Source organism: Ranitomeya imitator, chromosome 4 (genome assembly GCF_032444005.1).
Source record: "Ranitomeya imitator isolate aRanImi1 chromosome 4, aRanImi1.pri, whole genome shotgun sequence".
In the NCBI taxonomy this organism is placed as follows: domain Eukaryota; kingdom Metazoa; phylum Chordata; class Amphibia; order Anura; family Dendrobatidae; genus Ranitomeya; species Ranitomeya imitator.
In genome coordinates this window covers 536421084-536427083 of record NC_091285.1, presented here as the reverse complement: position 1 = coordinate 536427083, position 6000 = coordinate 536421084, and positions in this window count along the sequence as shown.

Sequence of the window (6000 nt, the reverse complement as noted above, 5' to 3'; positions counted from 1 at the left end):
AATAATTTGAAAGGAAATGGTGCCTCTAATTACTGTAGCTACTCCACTTTTTTTCTTGAGGCTGAAGAATAAAATATGTGAGGGAAGTTCTCGTGTGAAAATTTAACTGTGTCCCTTGATGAAAATTTGGTTTCTTGAAAACCGATTATGTCTGCATGAGATTGTTTAGCATCCTTCCAAGCTATATGTCTTTGGAATGGACTGTTAAGTCCTCTTGCATTCACTGACATAAAACTAATACTCATCTTAAAACCTAACAATGCTTATACCAATAAACCATCTTACCATTTATTTAGACCTTTGGCTACAGGTAGAGATTCAAACCATAACATAAGAAAAAATATACTACAACAGAATGAAAAAACAATAAGCATCATGCTTTCACCAGAAGACCTTCGGGTGGTACCTTTGGACTTCTTAGAGTAACCAACCATGGGGGGGAGGGAAGTTCTGTAAGATCTATCCCCAAAGTCACTGGAATCATGGGAAAAAAAAGAAACTTAAAGGAATTCCATCTTTCCTTTTAACTGTAATACTTATAGCATAGACTTTGAAAATAAAGGAGTTTGTTGAAAAAATAGCTTAATGAATTACTCAAGTTGGGTTCTTATTTCTAATTCTCAGTTGATGTAGGAGCTTATGTCCTTCTTCCGAGTTCACAATTGTAGTCGGACTTCTTTGGGGAACATTATAATCTTGATTGGGAAACCCCATTTAAATGGGATATTATTTAAATGAAACACTGGCGTGACTGCTTTGAAAGACTTCCTGGCCATCAATGAGTCCTTTGAAAGGTCCGCAAAGATCTTTAAGCCTGTGTATGAATGACTTTTGACAGACCAGATGGATGGGTCAGTAATGGGCACAGACCTCCACTTGACTCAGGTTGCCAGCAAGGTGGAGGTTGGGTACTGCTATGGGCTGGTATTATTAAAGATGAGCTTGTTGGACCTTTTCGGGTTGAAGATAGACTCCATATCAACTCCCAACTTACTACCAGTTCTTAAAATACCCTTTACTCAAGCAGTGTTACAGAGAAAAGTCTGCAATTTTCAAGAAAACTATGATTTTTATGCAGGACAATGCTCCATCGAAGTCTCCACTGCTTGCTGCCAGTAAAAGTCTTAAGAATAATGATGTGGTGCCTTCCTCCCCTGACCTGAACCCTACTAAGAATTTGTGGGCCTTAAATAGGAGATAAACAGTCAAGGAAAATAATCATCTCTCCGACTCCTTGGAAGGAAGGCTTATGACTGTTATTGAAAGGAAGGGACACTATATTGGTCAAAGATATTTATTTGAAATGTATTTTTGTTCATTTTAAGTTGTTTGGTTATTATTCTCACTTTAACAGATGGAAATAAACAACTGAGAAGGGAAAATGTACATTTTTCATCTAGTTGCATAATAATTCTGCACACATAGATATTCTCCTAAGAAAGACAAAACCTTACACTTTCTTACATATTCAGGTTTCTTTTGGATTCAGCGACAACTCTCTAGTTGTTCAAAGATAAAATTAATCATCAAAAATCCAAACTGACTAATAATTATAATTTTAATTGTTGCACTTGTAAAAAAAAAAAAAGCCCAAAGTTTCTGTACCTGAAGGTTTTCTCCGTAAAGGCACCTGCCGCTAATTAACCAAAAATGACATCAAGTTGTTGTTTCTCACAATCACATAAGCTGAACACCTCCACCGCATGTCGTGTATTAATTACTACAACATTGCCTTATGTGGAGGCGACTACAACTTTTTCAGTTGCTTTGACTCATTAGAGAAAGGTTTGCTCTCTTTGGCAAGCAGTGTTAATGCTTTGTAGAGATAATCGACTAGTCTACTGGTCTAGTGGCAACACCAGGATTCCATGGCCACCTAATGGTAGCCCGGCGGATCACCTTCTACCTGCTGGCGTCCTCGTTCCTGTTTTGATCACAGTTGTATTGTAATGCACACACAATCTCACAACAGGTTGGCTAATCAAGAGGAACCGTGAAGAAGGCAATTTCCAGGGCTCACGTGTGGCAGCCATGGACTACTGATGTGGCTTCTGGAAAAGGTTCCTACATAGTGATGAGTGAACGTGCTTGGATAAGGTGTTAACCGACCATGCTTGTGTGCTAACCGAGTGTCTTCAGTGTGCTCGAAAAAAATGTTGGAGTCCCCGTGGCAGCATGTCTCAAAGCTGTTTGTCTAATAGGCAATCCCAGCATGTGTTCCAGCTGTCGAACAGCCGCGAGACTTGCAGACGCGGGGACTCGAGCATATTTTTCAAGCACGCCGAAGTCACTCCATCCGATGGCACCCAAGCATCCTCAAATAACATTTTATCCAAGCACGTTCGCTCATCACTAGACTCCTGTGCTTTTCTATGCTCATCCCTATTGCTTAGAGCCGCAGGCTTAATATCTCTACTAAGTAATAAATGAATTTGAAGTTTACGCTTAGATTTTTTTCTTCACTTAATTTCTTGCTTGAATGTTGTAGACACATTACAAAATGGTTAAACGCCATAAATCACTGGGATTAGTTACATTTTTGGCTTTGCCACAATAACTTTATGTTTGAAATGTTTTAAAACTTTTCACTCAATTTCCACTTTTCCACATTTAATGCCAGATCTCCATGGTTTCTCGAAAAACATAATATAGTGTGTGACTGTGTGTGTACCCCACCTGATTACGTGACCATCGCTCTAGCACAGACCATAACCATTACTTTTAATTTATAGTTATTTGAAGACTCCTCAAATGTTGTCACGTCAGTGGAATTTGCCCAGTTTTCCCATCACCATATTCATTATTTTCTTTTTCCTGTTACCAGCTCAGAACTTAAGGGCACGAAGTATATACAGCGCAGACATGATAAGATGCGGTGTTCCCATCCCCCGCACGCTGTATACTTAACCTTTATTATTGCTCCCATATGTGCATAATCTAAAGCAACTGTACCATATGTCAGTGGAACATCGACGGCTTATAAAAGAAGCAAAAACACCTGGAACTAAGCGGACACTTAACCAGTTTCGGCGCAGAGTTCAAGTGTCAAAAGTTCTCCCAGAAAATATCTTTTAAATATGTTTCAGATTCAATATTACAAAGACCTGATGCCAGAGTATATTTCTGTTGCTTACCATTGGATGTCATCTTCTGCATTTCTGTGGTACAGACTCTATTCATTTAAACGTAAAACTAAACTACATTTCCTTAAAGGGGTATTCATATCTACTGCAAATGGGGTAAATAACATAGCGAATTAGGAGAACTATACTACATTCCTAATCAGAGGTATTTGCAAATATTATTATTATTACACTACTACATATTGGGATAGGATCTTGGAGATGGGAATACCCCTTTAAAATGTATTGCTAAACTAAACCTCTAGTATTTTGGACAGTGAATATGCTATCCACGGTCAGATTAAAGGGAATCTATCACCAGATTTATGCCAACTATTCTGGAAATAGCATAAAGTAGAGACAGAGACCCTGATTCCAAGAATGTGTCACTTACTGGGCTGCTTGCTGTATAATCATTAGAAGACTAAGTGAATAGAGAGTTTATTCCAGACTCACCACTTATAATTCAGTTTCATCACATATAATTCGGGTGGGTGCCGTTCCACTGCTGGATTGCAGTACATCAGGAAAAAGGGATATGGAAATTTGGCAGTTCCAATATAAGTAATAATTTGGTTTTCTTTATATCAGCTCCATTAAAATGTTGCATGCATTGCGCCCGATCTCATGCTGTCTTCAGATTACATAACAAAAATCTGCTGACAGATTCCCTTTAAGGGGTTTTCGAAAGCATACAGGTATATAATCGAAACAGTACACATGATTGATCCATATTGGTTTGAAATAGGTTACAGATCAGAGGCAGAACATCTTTATGATTAAAGGCAAGGAATAATGCTGGAAACGCGTCAGAGATTCTAAGGCGCAATGCATGTAACATTCTAATGGAGTTGAAATAAAGAAAACCACGTTTTAACTTATCTTGGAAGTGCCAAGTTTCCTTATCCCTTTTATCCATTAGAGGACTAGTAAACCTGCTGCTGGGTAGTCTTCCATATTCAGGAGCTCTGTATAAGCCTGCCCAGCAATGATTTAGCATCTTTCTGCCTATGCACAGTATGTACAGAAAGCTGCCAATCGGTGGTGTTATACAGAGCTCAGTATTCAGAGAACGGCTAGATCTGCAGCAAATGAACAGTGATTTAAAAAATAAATATTCAGCAAGCACCCCAGAAATTGATATTTTGCTGAAATAAGGGTCTCTGCTCCTACATCATGCTGTTCCTAGTAGGGTAGCAAATAGCTGGTGATAGATTCCTTTTAATGTTGTAGGGAACATACCAGGTCCATCTCTATTAGCCTGAATTCATTTGACCTACTAGAACAGTTATATATAGGAAAGGCGACCCTTTCTGTTGAAATCTATAGAAGCAATAGAGAGAACAAGGCAAGAACCTATCTAACTTTGCATGCAGGTACAGTGGCATGTGAAAGTTTTGACACCCCTGGTCAAAATCACTGTTATTTTGTATCACAGCTTGTAAACACTTTTTGTAACCAGCCAATTCTTGTTTGATGGATTTTCATCCATTCTTTCTTAGAAAATTCCTCCAGTTCTGTAAGATTCCTGGGTCGACTTGCATGCATTGCGATATTTAGGTCTAGCCACAGATTTTCAATGATGTTTACATCGGGGGACTGTGAGGGCCATTGTAAAACCTTCAGCTTGCTCGTTTTGAGGTAGTCTGTTGTGGATTTTGACGGGTTTAAGATCATTATCCATTTGTAGAAGCCATCCTCTTTTCAACTTCAGCTTTTTTTTTTTTTTACAGATGTTGTTATGTTTGAATCAAGAATTTGTTGAAATTTCATTGAATCCATTCTTCCCTCTACCCGTGAAATGTTCCCTGTGCTATTGGCTGCAACAAACACCCAAAGCATGATTGATCCTCCCCATGGATAATGGTTGGCGAGATGTTCTTTTCCTGAAATTCTGTGACCTTTCTTCTCCACGTATACCTTTGATCATTGTGGCCAAAGAGTTGTATTTTACCCTCATCCGTCCACAGGACTTGTTTCCAAAGTGCATTAGTCTTGTTTAGATGTTCTTTTGTGTACTTCTGACTCTGAATTTTATGGTGAGGATGCAGATTCTGCTAAATATTTCTGAAGATCTTTTCCCATCAAGCGGGGATTCTGATTTGCCTCTCTGGCCTCTTAGCAGCTCTGGCCGAAATTTTGCTTGGTCTTCCAGACCTTATCTTGACCTCCACTGTTTCTGGTAACAGCCATTCTTACTTACATTTCGAAAAGAGGAAAGGGCAACTTGAAAACGCTTTGCTATCTTCTTCCTGCTTTATGGCCCTCCTCCATTTTCAGAGTGCTAGGCAGCTGCTTAGAAAAACCCATGGTTGCAGTTTTTTTGGCAAGGTTAGAGGAGGCTGGGTGTTTATAAAGCTGGGAAATTTGCATCACTTGGCCTTTCCTAATGATGGCAGCGAACAAGCCATAACCCTCACAGGCTAATTAAGGTCTAAAATCTTGGTCAAAGTTATCTGAGCGCACAAAATCTCCAAACTTTTGCACAGCCCATTTTCCTTTTTGTCATTTTTTAAAATGTAAAACATGACTATATATTTTTTTGTCTAAAATACACAACAGTAATTTTGACCAGGGGTGCCCAAACTTTTATATGTCATTGTAGCTCTCTCTTTTGAAGTTGATCTCTTCTTCACTTGTTTTGATAAATAGACAACACAGGACCTTCATTTTCATGAGATGAGGTCCCAAAGGTAAATGCTGTATACACTACTCATAGAAATAGAGAGTTGTAGACTCCTTTCTGCCACACCTTGTCTCTGAAAAGCTTGCTGTCAAAGGTCTTTGGCTGTTTGCTCCACCACTAAGACTTCCGTCAGTTACTAAATTGACCCATGTTTCCCATTGGAATGGAGCGGCAGTTAAGAATGCACACTAC